This window comes from Pseudophryne corroboree, chromosome 7, assembly GCF_028390025.1.
Source record: "Pseudophryne corroboree isolate aPseCor3 chromosome 7, aPseCor3.hap2, whole genome shotgun sequence".
Classification (NCBI taxonomy): domain Eukaryota; kingdom Metazoa; phylum Chordata; class Amphibia; order Anura; family Myobatrachidae; genus Pseudophryne; species Pseudophryne corroboree.
In genome coordinates this window covers 148,475,713-148,494,541 of record NC_086450.1, presented here as the reverse complement: position 1 = coordinate 148,494,541, position 18,829 = coordinate 148,475,713, and positions in this window count along the sequence as shown.

The window sequence follows — 18,829 nt, the reverse complement described above, 5'->3', positions numbered from 1 at the left end:
TGGCCCCGTCGGAGACGTTCACTCCTGATGCGACTAGGCGATCCGGTGCCTAGCCACGTTACGGGAGTGCACGGAGACACTCCCATTGATTTGAATGGGGCGCGTGCCTGTCCCAGACACACGTGCCCTATTCATGCGAATGGGGCGTGTGAGCATCCTAGACGCACGCAAATCCCTGCCTGGCTGCGATGGCACGCCATGCCTGGTGTGCTGTGGCTTAGATGGAGCCACGATTAACGTGGCTCCATCTGTATGGCCTCCAGAACTGAATACAATATTCTAGATGAGGCCGTACCAATGACCTATACAGTGGCATTATTACTTCTTTCTTTCTGTGGCTGATTCCTCTCCCTATGCAACCAAGCATCTTACTTGCCTACCTCATTGCTTTGTTACATTGATTACCTGCCTTTACGTAATCTGAAATAGTGACTGCTAATGTAGATCACTTTCTTCCTCAGTAGTTTCCAATGTAGTGCTATTAATACTACATTTAGCCTTTGGATTTTTGAGACCCAAGTGCATGATTTTGCATTTTTTGGGCATTAAACTGTAGTTGCCATACTCTTGGCCATTCCTGTAGTCTACCTAGAAGATCATCAAATATTTGTTTTACCCATCCTGTAGTAAATGCAATTGTAGAGTGCATGCACAGGAGGGAAAGTTTACCAGTGGAGTACCCCATGTCTACTCTGTTGCATACCTTTGTGTCATCTGCAAAAAGGCTTACTTTCCCTTTAATACCATTTGCAATGTCACCATTACAGATTCTAAAAAGCACTGGTCCCAATTAGAGATGAGCGGGTTCGGTTCTCCGAGAACCGAACCACCCCCCCACCCCAAACTCCACGTGGTTTACACGGGTCCGAGGCAGGCTCGGTTGTTCCCATTTTCACTCATGCCTTGTAGAGAGAGCAGAGAGGACGTGGCTACGTTCTCTCAGTGGCAAATCTCAATATCAGTGCTCAGTATCAGTGCTTATTGCTGCTCAGTAATACAAGTACAGTGTCTCTCTTGTGCTGCATCTTGCTGATCAGTGTCAGTTCTCAGTAGTATCATCATCAGTGCTCAGTATCACTGCTCATTGGCCCTCATTCCGAGTTGTTCGCTCGCTGCTAATTTTAGCAGAATTGCTAATAGGCTAAAATCTGGCAGTTCTGCACATGCATATGCACAGCAGGGCGCACGCGCTAAGCAAATTTACACAAAACTATGCTATTTTACTCACAGGCAAACAAAGCTTTTCAATCGCTCTGCTGATTGACAGGAAGTGGGTGTTTCTGGGCGGAAACTGTCCGTTTTCAGGGAGTGTGCTAAAAAACGCAGGCGTGCCAGGTAAAAACGCAGGAGTGGCTGGAGAAACGGAGGAGTGGCTAGTCGGACGCTGGGCGTGTTTGTGACGTCAAACCAGGAACTAAACGGACTGAGGTGATCGCAATCTTGGAGTAGGTCTGGAGCTACTCAGAAACTGCAAGGAAATTGCGTTCGTTAGCAATTCTGCAAATATTAGCAGAATTGCTAATCTTTCGTTAGCAATTCTGCTATGCTAAGATATACTCCCAGAGGGCGGCGGCTTTGTGTTTGCATTTCTGCTAAAAGTAGCTAGCGAGCGAACAACTCGGAATGAGGGCCATTGTCTTGTGCTGCATTGTGGTGCTCAGTAATACTACAGTACATTACTAATATACTAGTCCAGTGTCTTGTGCTGCATCTTGCTGCTCAGTGTCAGTTCTCTGTAGTATCATCATCAGTGCTCAGTATCACTGCTCATTGGCCCTCATTCCGAGTTGTTCGCTCGTTCTTTTCCTTCGCATCGGTGCGATTTTCCGCTAACTGCGCATGCACAATGTTCACACTGCGGCTGCGTCAAGTAAATTTGCTAAGAAGTTTTGTATTTTATTCACGGCATTGCAAGGTTTTTTCTTCGTTCTGGTGATCGGAGTGTGATTGACAGGAAGTGGGTGTTTCTGGGCGGAAACTGGACGTTTTATGGGTGTGTGTGAAAAAACGCTGCCGTTTCTGGGAAAAACGCGGGAGTGGCTGGAGAAACGGGGGAGTGTCTGGGCGAACGCTGGGTGTGTTTGTGACGTCAAACCAGGAACGACAAGCACTGAACTGATCGCACTGGAAGAGTAAGTCTCGAGCTACTCAGAAACTGCAAAGAAAAATCTTTTCGAAATATTGCGAATACTTCGTTCGCAATTCTGCTAAGCTAAGATTCACTCCCAGAGGGCGGCGGCTTAGCGTGTGCAATGCTGCGAAAAGCGGCTAGCGAGTGAACAACTCGGAATGAGGGCCATTGTCTTGTGCTGCATTGTGGTGCTCAGTAATACTACAGTACATTACTAATATACTAGTCCAGTGTCTTGTGCTGCATCTTGCTGCTCAGTGTCAGTTCTCAGTATTATCATCATCAGTGCTCAGTACCACTGCTCGTTGTCTTGTGCTGCATTGTGGTGCTCAGTAATACTACAGTACATTACTAATATACTAGTCCAGTGTCTTGTGCTGCATCTTGCTGCTCAGTGTCAGTTCTCTGTAGTAGTATCATCATCAGTGCTCAGTATCACTGCTCATTCTCTTGTGCTGCATTGTGGTGCTCAGTAATACTACAGTACTTTACTAATATACTAGTCCAGTGTCTTGTGCTGCATCTTGCTGCTCAGTGTCAGTTCTCAGTAGTATCATCATCAGTGCTCAGTACCACTGCTCATTGTCTTGTGCTGCATTGTGGTGCTCAGTAATACTACAGCACATTACTCAGGGCCGGTGCAAGGTTTCTCAGCACCCTATGCAAATAGTCAGCCCCCCCCCCCCCCCCTCCCTGCCAAAATACAGAGCCCTCTGGTAAAATTTAGGGATAGGATATTAGGGTTGTTTTAGCAGTTTGTGTTAAGGCAGAGGATCCCAAACGTGGTGCTCAAGGCACCCCAACAGTCCAGGTTTTAGGTTTATCCATGGCACAGCACGGATGGTTAAATCAAATTGACTAAGGTGCCCCTTTCACATTATACCACACACTTTGAGCCAAAAATCACATTATACCACACAGTATGAGCCGAAAATCACATTATACCACACAGTATGAGCCGAAAATCACATTGTAGCACACTGTATGAGCTGAAATTCACATTATAGCACACGGTATGAGACGAAAATCACATTATAGCGCACTGTATGAGCCGAAAATCACATTATAGCACACGGTATCAGCCGAAAATCACATTATAGCACACTGTATGAGTCGAAAATCACATTATAGCACACTGTATGAGCCGAAATTCACATTATAGCACACTGTATGAGACGAAAATCACATTATAGCACACTGTATGAGTCGAAATTCACATTACAGCACACTGTATGAGCCGAAAATCACATTATAGCACACGGTATGAGCCGAAAATCACATTATAGCAGACTGTATGAGGCGAAATTCACATTATAGCACACTGTATGAGCCGAAATTCACATTATAGCACACTGTATGAGCCGAAATTCACATTATAGCACATGGTTTGAGGCTAAATTCACATTATAGCACATGGTTTGAGGCGAAATTCACATTATAGCACACTGAATGAGCCGATATTCACACTATAGCGCATGGTATGAGCCAAAATTCACATTATACCACACAGCATGAGCTGAAAATCACATTAGAGCACACAGTATGAGCCGAAATTCACATTATGCCACATACATAGCAACATATCTACATACTCACTCACAGCCACATACAGTATACACACACGCATATATAATATATTTACACACACAGCCACATTTACACACATACACTGTCCCTACCCTGACACTCTCCTCCATCAGTTACCCTCTGCTCACCAGCTGCCGGGTAGCCGGGGCCGGGAGTCCAATTGCGGGGGAGGGGGGGGGGAGATGAGGGGGCAAGGTGCAGGAGGCGATGGGGGGAAGGGGCAGCGGGAGCTGAATATAACTGTGGGGCCGGGGAAGCCGGGGAGCCGGGGAGCGGTTCACAAGAGGCCAGTCGCGGGAATGAATGGAGGGAGGGAGGGAGGGAGGGAGGGGGAGCGCAGAGGACAAGCTGCAGCCTGCGGCTGCAGGCGATCGTAGTGGGGAGGCGGCGCCGGAGCACTCAGTAACAGTGCGGGAGCGGAGCGGACCAGGCCAGCGGCCCGCGAGTCACTCTTTCACGATGTGGCCAAATGCAGGGGTGGTGGGGGTGGGGGTGGCGGGGGACGCCGGGCACGGGGCATGACGCGGGCGGCCGGAGACCATCGTGTGGGGGAGCTGCGGTCGGACCTGAGGCTGCGGTGAGAGACGTGAGAGCTCATATGTGATAAATAACGGTATGGACCCCGCCCCGGACTCAGGACAGGATCACAACATGCGGCAGACAGGCGGCAGCCTGAACACAATTCAAACACATTCCACACACACTGACACTGTCGCAGAGAGGTGTGGGGGGGGCAGGTTTGCTGAATCAATCAGGGACTATCACACATAGTAAACTCACTCTTTGAGCTGGTGAGCGCCCACAAGCTGCTCCTCTGTCTTTTAAAGAAAAGGAGGAGTTTGGCTTGGCTCAGGCTAAGCAGTGCCGCCCTCCAGTGGTCGCCGCCCATAGGCAGCTGCCTAAAGCTGCCTAGTGGTAGCGCCGGCCCTGACATTACTAATATACTAGTCCAGTGTCTTGTGCTGCATCTTGCTGCTCAGTGTCAGTTCTCAGTAGTTTCATCATCAGTGCTCAGTATAACTGCTCATTGTCTTGTGCTGCATTGTGGTGCTCAGTAATACTACAGTACATTACTAATATACTAGTCCAGTGTCTTGTGCTGCATCTTGCTGCATTAGGGTGCTGTGGTAGTGTCCTGTTACTGTGCATAGGTCATCATCATTCCAGTCACAGTGGTATCTGGTATCTATCTAGTGGTATCTAATTCCAGACATTACCACCGTCTAATTCCAGATATATTACTGGCATATAATTCCACACATTAAAAAATGGAGAACAAAAATGTGGAGGGTAAAATAGGGAAAGATCAAGATCCACTTCCACCTAGTGCTGAAGCTGCTGCCACTAGTCATGACAGAGACAATGAAATGCCATCAACGTCGTCTGCCAAGGCCGATGCCCAATGTCATAGTAGAGAGCATGTAAAATCCCAAAAAATAAAGCTCAGTAAAATGACCTAAAAATCTAAATTAAAATCATCTGAGGAGAAGCGTAAACTTGCCAATATGCCATTTACGACACGGAGTGGCAAGAAACTGCTAAGGCCCTCTCCTATGTTCCTCATGACTAGTGGTTCAGCTTCACATGACGATGGAAGCACTCATCCTCCCGCTAGAAAAATGAAAAGAGAAAAGCTGGCAAAAGCACAGCAAAGAACTGTGCGTTCTTCTAAATCACAAATCCCCAAGGAGAGTCCAATTGTGTCGGTTGCGATGCCTGACCTTCCCAACACTGGACAGGAAGAGGTGGCTCCTTCCACCATTTGCACGCCCCCTGCAAGTGCTGGAAGGAGCACCAACAGTCCATTTCCTGATATTCATATTGAAGATGTCACTGTTGAAGTACACCAGGATGAGGATATGGGTGTTGCTGGCGGTGAGGAGGAAATTGACAAGAAGGATTCTGATGGTGAGGCGGTTTGTTTAAGTCAGGCACCCATGGAGACACCTGTTGTCCGTGGGATGAATAAGGCCATTGACATGCCTGGTCAAAATACAAAAAATATCACCTCTTCGGTGTGGAATTATTTAAACAGAAATGCGGACAACAGGTGTCAAGCCATGTGTTGCCTTTATCAAGCTGTAATAAGTAGGGGTAAGGACGTTAACCACCTAGGAACATCCTCCCTTATACGTCACCTGGAGCGCATTCATCAGAAGTCATTGACAAGTTCAAAAACTTTAGGTGACAGCGGAAGCAGTCCACTGACAACTAAATCCCCCCTTCCTCTTGTACCCAAGCTCCTGCAAACTACACCACCAACTCCCTCAATGTCAATTTCTTTCTTAGACAGGAACGCCAATAGTCCTGCAGGTCATGTCACTGGCAAGTCTGACGAGTCCTCTCCTAACTGGGATTCCTCCGATGGATTCTTGAGTGGAACGCCTACTGCTGCTGTTGCTGCTGGCGCTGCTGTTGTTGCTGCTGGGAGTCGATCATCATCCCAGAGGGGAAGTCGGAAGACCACTTGTACTACTTCCAGTAAGCAATTGACTGTCCAACAGTCCTTTGCGAGAAAGATGAAATATCACAGCAGTCATCCTTTTGCAAAGCGGATAACTCAGGCCTTGACAACTATGTTGGTGTTAGACGTGCGTCCGTTATCCACCGTTAGTTCACAGGGACTTAGAGAATTGCTTGAGGTAGTGTGTCCCAGTACCAAATACCATCTAGGTTCCACTTTTCTAGGCAGGCGATACCGAGAATGTACACAGACGTCAGAAAAAGTCTCCTCAGTGTCCTAAAAAATGAGTTTTATGGTAAGAACTTACTTTTGTAAAAACTCTTTATGCGAGGTACACTGGGCTCCACAAGGATAGACATAGGGGTGTAGAGTAGGATCTTGATCCGAGGCACCAACAGGCTGAAAAGCTTTGACTGTTCCCAGAATGCATAGCGCCGCCTCCTCTATAACCCCGCCTCCCTGCAGAGGAGCTCAGTTTTAGTTAACCAGCCCAATGCAGTAGCAGGAAAAGAGACAACAACAGTTAGTAGCCACATACACCACACTCTCAAGACAGGAGAAGTGTCAACGGCTAATGCCATACCAACCCAAAGAAGCTAAGTGCGTCAGGGTGGGCGCCTTGTGGAGCCCAGTGTACCTCGCGGAAAGAGTTTTAACAAAGGTAAGTTCTTACCATAAAACTCGTTTTCTGCTGCGGGGTACACTGGGCTCCACAAGGATAGACATAGGGGATGTCCTAAAGCAGTTCCTTATGGTAGGGGATGCACTGTAGTGGGCACAAGAACCCTGCGTCCAAAGGAAGCATCCTGGGAAGCGGCAGTATCGAAGGCATAGAACCTTATGAACGTGTTCACAGATGACCACGTAGCCACCTTTCACAATTTTTCAAGGGTCGCACCACGGCGGGACGCCCAAGAAGGTCCCACAGACTGAGTAGAATGGGCCGTAATGTGAGCAGGAGCCGAGAGGCCAGCCCTCACATAAGCATGTGCAATCACCATTCTAATCCATCTGGCCAAAGTTTGCTTATGAGCAGGCCAGCCCCATTTGTGAAATCCAAACAGCACAAAGAGAGAATCAGATTTCCTAATAGAAGCAGTTCTCTTCACATAGATACGGAGAGCCCGTACCACATCCAAAGACCGCTCTTTGGAAGACAGATCAGGAGAAACAAGTGCCGGAACCACAATCTCCTGGTTAAGGTGGAACAAAGAAACCACCTTAGGTAAGTATCCGGGACGAGTCCTAAGAACCGCCCGGTCACGGTGAAATATCAGATATGGGGAACTACAGGACAAGGCACCCAAATCCGACACTCTTCTAGCTGAGGCAATAGCCAGCAGAAACACCACCTTAAGGGAAAGCCACTTAAGATCAGCTGAATCAAGAGGTTCAAACGGAGACTCTTGTAACGCCTCCAAAACCACCAACAAGTCCCAAGGAGCCACAGGCGGGACATAGGGAGGTTGGATACGCAACACACCCTGAGTAAAGGTATGCACATCAGGTAAAGTCGCAATTTTTCTCTGAAACCACACCGACAGGAAAGATATTTGAACCTTGAGGGAGGCCAGACGCAGGCCTAAGTCCAGGCCCTGCTGAAGAAAAGCCAACAAGGCCCAGCACCTGCATAGCCGAATGTATCGACACTTGCGGACGAGAAAGCAAGCAACGAATCCTGTCCTGAAGCTTCAGGTCTTTCTCCTGAGACAAGAAAAACCTCTGGTTGTGAGTGTCCAATAGCGCTCCCAGGTGCACCATGCTCTGAGCAGGGACCAGGGAGGATTTCTTCCAGTTGATGAGCCACCCGTGGGCTTATAGGAACCGGACCGTCATATCCAGATGACGTAGGAGAAGTTCTGGGGAATTTGCCAGGATTAACAAGTCGTCCAGATACGGCAGTATCCTGAACCCTTGACGGCGGAGCACCACCGTCATCACCGCCATGACTTTGGTGAAGACTCGCGGAGCCATAGTTAAATCAAAAGGTAACGCCCGAGACTGGTAATGGAGGTTGCCAATCGCAAACCTCAGGTATTGCTGATGTGACACTGCTATAGGAATATGCAGGTAAGCATCTTGTATATCCAGGGAGACCATGTAGTCCCCAGGTTCCAAGGCCAGAACTATAGAGCGAAGGGTTTCCATACGGAACTTGGAAACCTTCACAAACCTGTTCAATGCCTTGAGGTTGAGAATGGGCCGGGAGGACCCATTCGGTTTTGGGACTAGAAACAGCGGAGAATAGTACCCCCGGCCCCTCTGCGCAAGAGGCACCTGTACTGTATCCAGGAGGGTCTGTACCACCGAATGTAGAGTGTTTGCCTTTGTCTGGGCAAATGGGATGTCTGGCCGGCAAAATCGATGAGGGGGTCGGTTTTTGAAGGCTATGGCGTAACCTCGAGTGACGACTTCCCGTACCCAGGCATCTGAAGTGGTCTTCAACCATTCCTGGGTATAAATGCACAAAAAACAAAATCGAGTGATACAGATTGCGCACTAAGGCTGCCCAAAACCTACTTTATCCAAATAAAGTGTCTCTCCAAACACTTCAAAACAATGTGGTACAAACAAATGGAGGAATAAGTAAAGTAAATAGACGCCTAGGTAAAAGTGAGAGAAAACAAGGGTACATCAGTACATTCCTTTCAGTTTGGTCAAGGCCTCTTCATAGGTTCATTCCCCTTTTTGACACTGCCTTGAGAAAGACCCAGAGCATTTGGGTCGAAACGCGTCGGCTTGATATCTGGACCCCCAAGTCACGGCTGAGAATTTGGACTGCAGTACCTGTTGCCCGAGGGCGATCCCAGACTGTCAACCCGGGAAGACTTTCTGGTGATCACTTGCCAACACGCCTGTTTGAGAGCTGTTTTACACCAGTTCTCCACGAACTCTGTTAGAATCTTCATCTGGCAAAAAGGGGAATGAACCAATGAAGAAGCCTTGACCAAACTGAAAGGAATGTATTGATGTACCCTTGTTTTCTCTCACTTTTACTTAGGCACCATTTACTTTACTTATTCCTCCATTTGTTTGTACCACATTCCTGGGTATACCCTAGAAGGTGGCCCCCCACCCTGGGATCCCCCAGGGGGAGGCCCGCCCCGTCATGCGGCAGGCTTATCGGTCTTGGAAGCTGGCTGACGGGCCGCCCCGGCTCTTTTGGACTTTGGCTTACCAGGTTTGGAAGTGCGGGCCTGCTTGTTGTACGCCTGACCTTTTGCTTTACCTGAAGGACGAAAGGGGCGAAAGGAAGTACCTTTAGCCTTCGACACAGAAGGAGTGGTACTTGGCAGACAGGCAGTTTTGGCAGTAGCCAAGTCAGCCACTATCTTATTTAAGTCCCCCCCAAACAGAAAGTCTCCCTTGAAAGGGAGTACCTCCAGGGTTTTTCTAGAGTCCAGATCCACAGACCAGGATCTCAGCCTCAATATCCGGCGAGCCAGGACTGACGTAGTAGAGGCCTTGGCTGCTAGTATACCGGTATCAGAAGCCGCCTCTTTAATATATCGAGAAGCTGTGACAATATATGACAAGCATTGTCTAGCATGGTCAGAAGAGATTCCAGCTTCTAACTCCAATGCCCATGCTTCAATAGCCTCTGCAGCCCATGTTGCTGCAATAGTGGGCCTTTGTGCAGCACCCGTGAGGGTGTAAATTGCTTTCAGACAACCCTCCACACGTTTATCCGTAGGCTCTTTTAGAGACGTGATGGTAGTGACAGGTAGAGCTGAGGAAACCACCATCCTAGCCACATGTGAGTCTACTGGAGGAGGCGTTTCCCAATTTTTAGACAGCTCTGGTGCGAGGGGATAGCGAGCCAGCATCTTCTTTTGAGGCACAAACTTCTTACCCGGGTTTTCCCAGGGTTCCTGACGTATATCCACTAGGTGGTCAGAGTGAGGTAAAACTTGTTTAACCACCTTCTGACGCTTGAACCTATCTGGTTTCTTAGGAGGGACGGATGGCTCGGGATCATCCGTAATCTGTAAAATTAATTTAATAGCCTCCAAAAGATCAGGAACATCCACATGTGAACTACCCTCCCCATCAGCAGTATCTGTGTCAGAATCTGTGGGGTCAGTGTAAGTGCCGTCTTCATCAGACGAGGTGTCACTGACAGCAGTGGATTGTGAGGAGAGAAGAGCTCGCTTAGAGGACCCCTTGGACTTAGGCGAGCGAGGGTCAGACTTTTTAGTAGTCAGGGACTGGTTCAACTTCTTCAATTGAGCAGATAAATCGTCCGCCCACGGCGGGTTAGCTGCAGGGACCACATACGGTTGCACCGGCATAGGGGATCCCATAGGGGGTGTTAGTTTATTAACTAGCATATGTAGAAGCGTGGAAAAAGCGGCCCACGGTGGGTCATTATGTACCTCCGTTGCCACAGTCCCACTGGGGGGCAAGGAGCCCCCAGAACCAGAGCCCACAGCTGCTGTATTCTCCTCATAGGGATCGGTGGCTTCAGCAACACCGGCAGTGTGTTCAGCCCCAGAACCGTTACCCTCAGAAGCAGACATGATATAACTTGCAGTATCAGGTAACACAGTACAATTGGCAGCAGCACAATACCTCTTACCCAAACCCCTGCGCAGTGTAGTCAGCACAAGCAGAGATGAAGGAGAGATATGGTGACTAAAATCACAGAGAAAAATACGAATTAAAGTATATCTTTGTGAAAATCCGATATAAATATAAAACCTGACTAGTGATGTGCACCGGAAATTTTTCGGGTTTTGTGTTTTGGTTTTGGATTCGGTTCCGAGGCCGTGTTTTGGATTAGGACGCGTTTTGGCAAAACCTCCCTGAAAATTTTTTGTCGGATTCGGGTGTTTTTTTACAAAAAACGCTCAAAAACAGCTTAAATCATAGAATTTGGGGGTCATTTTGATCCCATAGTATTATTAACCTCAATAACCATAATTTCCACTCATTTTCAGTCTATTCTGAACACCTCACAATATTATTTTTAGTCCTAAAATTTGCACCGAGGTCGCTGGATGACTAAGCTAAGCGACCCAAGTGGCCAACACAAACACCTGGCCCATCTAGGAGTGGCACTGCAGTGTCAGACAGGATGGCACTTCAAAAAAATAGTCCCCAAACAGCACATGATGCAAAGAAAAAAAGAGGCGCAATGAGGTAGCTGTGTGACTAAGCTAAGCGACCCAAGTGGCCGACACAAACACCTGGCCCATCTAGGAGTGGCACTGCAGTGTCAGACAGGATGTCAGATTTAAAAAATAGTCCCCAAACAGCACATGATGCAAAGAAAAATGAAAGAAAAAAGAGGTGCAAGATGGAATTGTCCTTGGGCCCTCTCACTCACCCTTATGTTGTATAAACAGGACATGCACACTTTAACGAACCCATCATTTCAGCGACAGGGTCTGCCACACGACTGTGACTGAAATGACTGGTTGGTTTGGGCCCCCACCAAAAAAGAAGCAATCAATCTCTCCTTGCACAAACTGGCTCTACAGAGGCAAGATGTCCACCTCCTCCTCATCGTCCGATTCCTCACCCCTTTCACTGTGTACATCCCCCTCCTCACAGATTATTAATTCGTCCCCACTGAAATCCACCATCTCAGGTCCCTGTGTACTTTCTGGAGGCAATTGCTGGTGAATGTCTCCACCGAGGAATTGATTATAATTCATTTTGATGAACATCATCTTCTCCACATTTTCTGGAAGTAACCTCGTACGCCGATTGCTGACAAGGTGAGCGGCTGCACTAAACACTCTTTCGGAGTACACACTGGAGGGGGGCAACTTAGGTAAAATAAAGCAAGTTTGTGCATGGGCCTCCAAATTGCCTCTTTTTCCTGCCAGTATACGTACGGACTGTCTGACGTGCCTACTTGGATGCGGTCACTCATATAATCCTCCACCATTCTTTCAATGGTGAGAGAATCATATGCAGTGACAGTAGACGACATGTCAGTAATCGTTGGCAGGTCCTTCAGTCCGGACCAGATGTCAGCACTCGCTCCAGACTGCCCTGCATCACCGCCAGCGGGTGGGCTCGGAATTCTTAGCCTTTTCCTCGCAGCCCCAGTTGCGGGAGAATGTGAAGGAGGAGCTGTTGACGGATCACATTCCGCTTGACTAGACAATTTTCTCACCAGCAGGTCTTTGAACATCTGCAGACTTGTGTCTGCCGGAAAGAGAGATACAACGTAGGTTTTAAATCTAGGATCGAGCCTGGTGGCCAAAATGTAGTGCTCTGATTTCAACAGATTGACCACCCGTGAATCCTGGTTAAGCGAATTAAGGGCTCCATCCACAAGTCCCACATGCCTAGCGGAATCGCTCTGTTTTAGCTCCTCCTTCAATGTCTCCAGCTTCTTCTGCAAAAGCCTGATGAGGGGAATGACCTGACTCAGGCTGGCAGTGTCTGAACTGACTACACGTGTGGCAAGTTCAAAGGGTTGGAGAACCCTGCACAACGTTGAAATCATTCTACACTGCGCTTGAGTCAGGTGCATTCCCCCTCCTTTGCCTATATCGTAGGCAGATGTATAGGCTTGAATGGCCTTTTGCTGCTCCTCCATCCTCTGAAGCATATAGAGGGTTGAATTCCACCTCGTTACCACCTCTTGCTTCAGATGATGGCAGGGCAGGTTCAGGACTGTTTGCTGGTGCTCCAGTCTTCGGCACGCGGTGGCTGAATGCCGAAAGTGGCCCGCAATTCTTCGGGCCACCGACAGCATCTCTTGCACGCCCCTGTCGTTTTTTAAATAATTCTGCACCACCAAATTCAATGTATGTGCAAAACATGGGACGTGCTGGAATTTGCCCAGATGTAATGCACGCACAATATTGGTGGCGTTGTCCGATGTCACAAATCCCCAGGAGAGTCCAATTGGGGTAAGCCATTCTGCGATGATGTTCCTCAGTTTCCGTAAGAGGTTGTCAGCTCTGTGCCTCTTATGGAAAGCGGTGATACAAAGCGTAGCCTGCCTAGGAATGAGTTGGCGTTTGCGAGATGCTGCTACTGGTGCCGCCGCTGCTGTTCTTGCTGCGGGAGGCAATACATCTACCCAGTGGGCTGTCATAGTCATATAGTCCTGAGTCTGCCCTGCTCCACTTGTCCACATGTTCGTGGTTAAGTGGACATTGGGTACAACTGCATTTTTTAGGACACTGGTGACTCTTTTTCTGACGTCTGTGTACATATTCGGTATCGCCTGCCTAGAGAAATGGAACCTAGATGGTATTTGGTACCGGGGACACAGTACCTCTATCAAGTCTCTAGTTCCCTATGAATTAACGGTGGATACCGGAAACACGTTTCTCACCACCCAGGCTGCCAAGGCCTGAGTTATCCGCTTTGCAGCAGGATGACTGCTGTGATATTTCATCTTCCTCGCAAAGGACTGTTGGACAGTCAATTGCTTACTGGAAGTAGTACAAGTGGTCTTCCGACTTCCCCTCTGGGATGTCGATCGACTCCCAGCAGCAACAACAGCAGCGCCAGAAGCAGTAGGCGTTGCACTCAAGGATGCATCGGAGTAATCCCAGGCAGGAAAGGACTCGTCAGACTTGACAGTGACATGGCCTGCAGGACTATTTGCTTTCCTGTTTAAGGAGGAAATTGACACTGAGGGAGTTGGTGGTGTAGTTTGCAGGAGCTTGGTTACAAGAGGAAGGGATTTAGTGTTTTGTGGACTGCTTCCGCTGTCACCCAAAGTTTTTGAACTTGTCACTGATTTCTGATGAATGCGGTCCAGGTGACGTATAAGGGAGGATGTTCCTAGGTGGTTAACGTCCTTACCGCTACTTATTACAGCTTGACAAAGGCAACACACGGCTTGACACCAGTTATACGCATTTCTATTGAAATAATTCCACACCGAAGAGGTGATATTTTTTGGATTTTGACCAGGCATGTCAATGGCCATATTCGTCCCACGGACAACAGGTGTCTACCCGGGTGCCTGACCTAAACAAACCACCTCACCATCAGAATCCTCCTTGTCAATTTCCTCCCCAGCGCCAGCAACACCCATATCCTCATCCTGGTGTACTTCAACAGTGACATCTTCAATTTGACTATCAGGAACTGGACTGCGGGTGCTCCTTCCAGCACTTGCAGGGGGCGTGCAAATGGTGGAAGGCGCAACCTCTTCCCGTCCAGTGTTGGGAAGGTCAGGCATCGCAACCGACACAATTGGACTCTCCTTGGGGATTTGTGATTTAGAAGAACGCACAGTTCTTTGCTGTGCTTTTGCCATCTTAACTCTTTTAAGTTTTCTAGCAGGAGGATGAGTGCTTCCATCCTCAGGTGAAGCTGAACCACTAGCCTTGAACATAGGCCAGGGCCTCAGCCGCTCCTTGCCACTCCGTGTCGTAAATGGCACATTGGCAAGTTTACGCTTCTCCTCAGACGATTTTGATTTAGATTTTTGGGTCATTTTACTGAGCTTTATTTTTTGGGATTTTACATGCTCTCTACTATGACATTGGGAATCGGCCTTGGCAGACGACGTTGATATAATTTCATCGTCTTGGCCATGACTAGTGGCAGCAGCTTCAGCACGAGGTGGAAGTGGATCTTGATCTTTCCCTATTTTAACCTCCACATTTTTGTTCTCCATTTTTTAATGTGTGGAATTATATGCCAGTAATATATCAATAGCAATGGCCTACTACTATATATACTGCGCACAACTGAAATGCACCACAGGTATGGATGGATAGTATACCTGACGACACAGAGGTAGGTAGAGCAGTGGCCCACTGTACCGTACTGTTATATAGTATATACTGGTGGTCAGCAAACTGTGCAAAACTGAAATGCACACAGGTATGGATGGATAGTATACTTGACGACACAGAGGTAGGTAGAGCAGTGGCCTACTGTACCGTACTGCTATATATTATATACTGGTGGTCAGCAAACTGTGCAAAACTGAAATGCACCACAGGTATGGATGGATAGTATACTTGACGACACAGAGGTAGGTAGAGCAGTGGCCTTCTGTACCGTACTGCTATATATTATATACTGGTGGTCAGCAAACTGTGCAAAACTGAAATGCACCACAGGTATGGATGGATAGTATACTTGACGACACAGAGGTAGGTAGAGCAGTGGACTACTGTACCGTACTGCTATAAATATAGTTATACTGGTGGTCAGCAAAATTCTGCACTGTCCTCCTACTATTTACTACAATGAAGCACAGATATGGAGCATTTTTCAGGCAGAGAACGTATAATACTTGTGGTCACTGGTCAGCAAAACTCTGCACTGTCCTCCTACTATATAATACTGCTCGTCCCCAGTCCCCAAAATAAAGCAATTAGCACACTGAGCACAGATATTTGCAGCACACTGAGCACAGTCAGATATGGAGCGTTTTTCAGGCAGAGAACGTAGATATTTGCACTTGCAGCACACTGAGCACAGATATTTGCAGCACACTGAGCACAGATATTTGCAGCACAATTTGCAGCCCACTGAACATAGAAACTAAGAGGACGCCAGCCACGTCCTCTCACGATCATCTCCAATGCACGAGTGAAAAATGGCGGCGATGCGCGGCTCCTTTTATAGAATACGAATCTCGCGAGAATCTGACCGCGGGATGATGGCGCTCGGGCGCGCTCGGGTAAACCGAGCAAGATAGGAGGATCCGAGTTGCTCGGACCCGTGAAAAAAAAGGTGAAGTTCGGGCGGGTTCGGATCCCGAGCATCCGAACCCGCTCATCACTAAACCTGACGCACCAAGCCCCCTCAGGTTATAGAATATAGGGATAGCAAGTTGAGTGAGAGACACGAAATGTACACCACTCAGCGAGCTAATGCACACACAGATAGTCACAGTTTGTACAATGCAGAGGTTATTACTAACAATAATACTGCACTGGACTAGCTTAGATAGCTATGTAGTCAATAGATATAACACTGCACAGTAAGAACTGGATGTATATCACAGGGTACTTGTACTAGAAAACCCTGACTAAATGCACTTCTTAACTAACACTGTCTAAAAGGCAGGTAGAATACTTAAGTGTCATGTAAAGTCACAGCACTGACAACCAGGCGGCTTTACACAGGAGGATTTTCCCAAGCAGTCCCAGGAACAGTGTAGCTGAGAGAAATGGCACCCAGACACTGACAGGGAGTGAGGGAGAGACAGATATGCAGCTCCAGGGCAGGAACATTTGTGGGAAATGGCGCCCTGGGGCTGGGGGAGGGGCTTCAGGTCTAAGCCTTATCCCTCTGCTGGCAAAACCACCGTGTACTGTGGGCTACTATTAAAATGGTTTTAAGGGAAAACCTGACCTGCACCCATGCCCTGGTGATCTAGTGGGATCGGCTGTACTGCCACAGTGTCCACCGCCAGCGCACGCGGTCCGCCTCCCACTGACTGCGCTGGATCACGAAAAAAGGACAGGTACCGCAAGCGGGACCCACTCACCACCTCCAGAAGCACGGCCACGCGATCCCGGAGAGCCCCAGTCATGTGTGCCTGACCATGAAGAAAACCGGAGCCTCCTGCTGTAGTTACCCGGCAACCAGGGCTCGGGAGTGTACAGCGTCGCTGTGGAGATCTGGAGCTGCAGCAGTGAATGTCTCTGACATTTACACACCGCTGCTGCCCTTGTAGTCTTCACTTTTTCTTTCAAAAAGCTCTTCTTAGGGCTGCCTGGAGCAGCCCCTCTGTTAAGTGCCTGCTATCTGCGGCACCAACTACAAAACTGAGCTCCTGTGCTGGGAGGCGGGGTTATAGAGGAGGCGGCGCTATGCATTCTGGGAACAGTCAAAGCTTTTCAGCCTGTTGGTGCCTCGGATCAAGATCCTACTCTACACCCCTATGTCTATCCTTGTGGAGCCCAGTTTTCCCCCGCAGCAGAAAATGCAGTTGTACCCACTGTCCACTTAACCACGGACATGTGGACAAGTAGAGCAGGGCAGACTAAGGACTATATGACTGTGACAGCCCACTGGGTAGATGTATTGCCTCCCGCAGCAACAACAGCGGCGGCACCAGTAGCAGCATCTCGCAAAAGCCAACTCGTTCCTAGGCTGGCTACGCTTTGTATCACCGCTTTCCATAAGAGGCACACAGCTGACAACCTCTTACGGAAACTGAGGAACATCATCGCAGATTGGCTTACCCCAATTGGACTCTCCTGGGGATTTGTGATATCGGACAACGCCACCAATATTGTGCGTGTATTACATGTGGGCAAATTCCAGCACGTCCCATGTTTTGCACATACAATTAATTTGGTGGTGCATAATTTTCTGAAAAAGGACAGGGGCGTGCAGGAGACGCTGTCGGTGGCCCGAAAAATTGCGGGCCACTTTCGGCATTCAGCCACCGCATGCCGAAGACTGGAGCGCCAGCAAACACTCATGAACATGCCCTGCCATCAGCTGAAGCAAGAGGTGGTAACGAGGTGGAATTCAACCCTCTATATGCTTCAGAGGATGTAGGAGCAGCAAAAGGCCATTCAAGCCTATACATCTGCCTACGATATAGGCAAAGGAGGGGGAATGCACCTGACTCAAGCGCAGTGGAAAATGATTTCCATGTTGTGCAAGGTTCTCCAACCCTTTGAACTTGCCACACGTGAATTCAGTTCAGACACTGCCAGCCTAAGTCAGGTCATTCCCCTCATCAGGCTTTTGCAGAAGCAGCTGGAGAAATTGAAGGAGGAGCTAAAACGGAGCGATTCCGCTAGGCATGTGGGACTTGTGGATGGAGCCTTTCATTCACTTAACCAGGATTCACGGGTGGTCAATCTGTTGAAATCAGAGCACTACATTTTGGCCACTGTGCTCGATCCTAGGTTTAAAGCCTACGTTGTATCTCTCTTTCCGGCAGACACAAGTCTGCAGATGTTCAAAGACCTGCTGGTGAGACAATTGTCAAGTCAAGCGGAACGTGACCCGCAACAGCTCCTCCTTCATTTTCTACCGCCACTGGAGCTGCCAGGAAAAGGATAACATTTCCAAAACCACCCGCTGGCGGTGATGCAGGGCAGTCAGGAGCAAGTGCTGACATCTGGTCCGGACTGAAGGACCTGCCAACGATTACTGACATGTCGTCTACTGTCACTGCATATGATTCTGTCACCATTGAAAGAATGGTGGAGGATTATATGAGTGACAGCATCACTGTAGGCATGTCAGACAGTCCATACGTATACTGGCAGGAAAAAGAGGCAATTTGGAGGCTCTTGCACAAACTGGTTTTATTTTACCTAAGTTGCCCCCCCTCCAGTGTGTACTCCGAAAGAGTGTTTAGTGCAGCCGGTCACCTTGTCAGCGATCGGCGTAGGAGGTTACTTCCAGAAAATGTGGAGAAGATGATGTTCATCAAAATTAATTCTAATAAATTTCTCCGTGGAGACATTTACCAGCAATAATACTATAGGATCAAAATACCCCCAAATTCTATGATTTAAGCTGTTTTTGAGGGGTTTTTAAAAAAAACAAACACCCGAATCCAAAACCCATCCGAATCCGACAAAAATCCGAAAGGGTGGTTTTGCAAAAACGCGTCCGAATCCAAAACACGACCGCGGAACCGATTCCAAAACCAAAACACAAAACACGAAAAATGTCCGCTGCACATCTCTAGTCCCAATACAGATCTCTGGTGCACTCCACTGGTAAACTTTCCC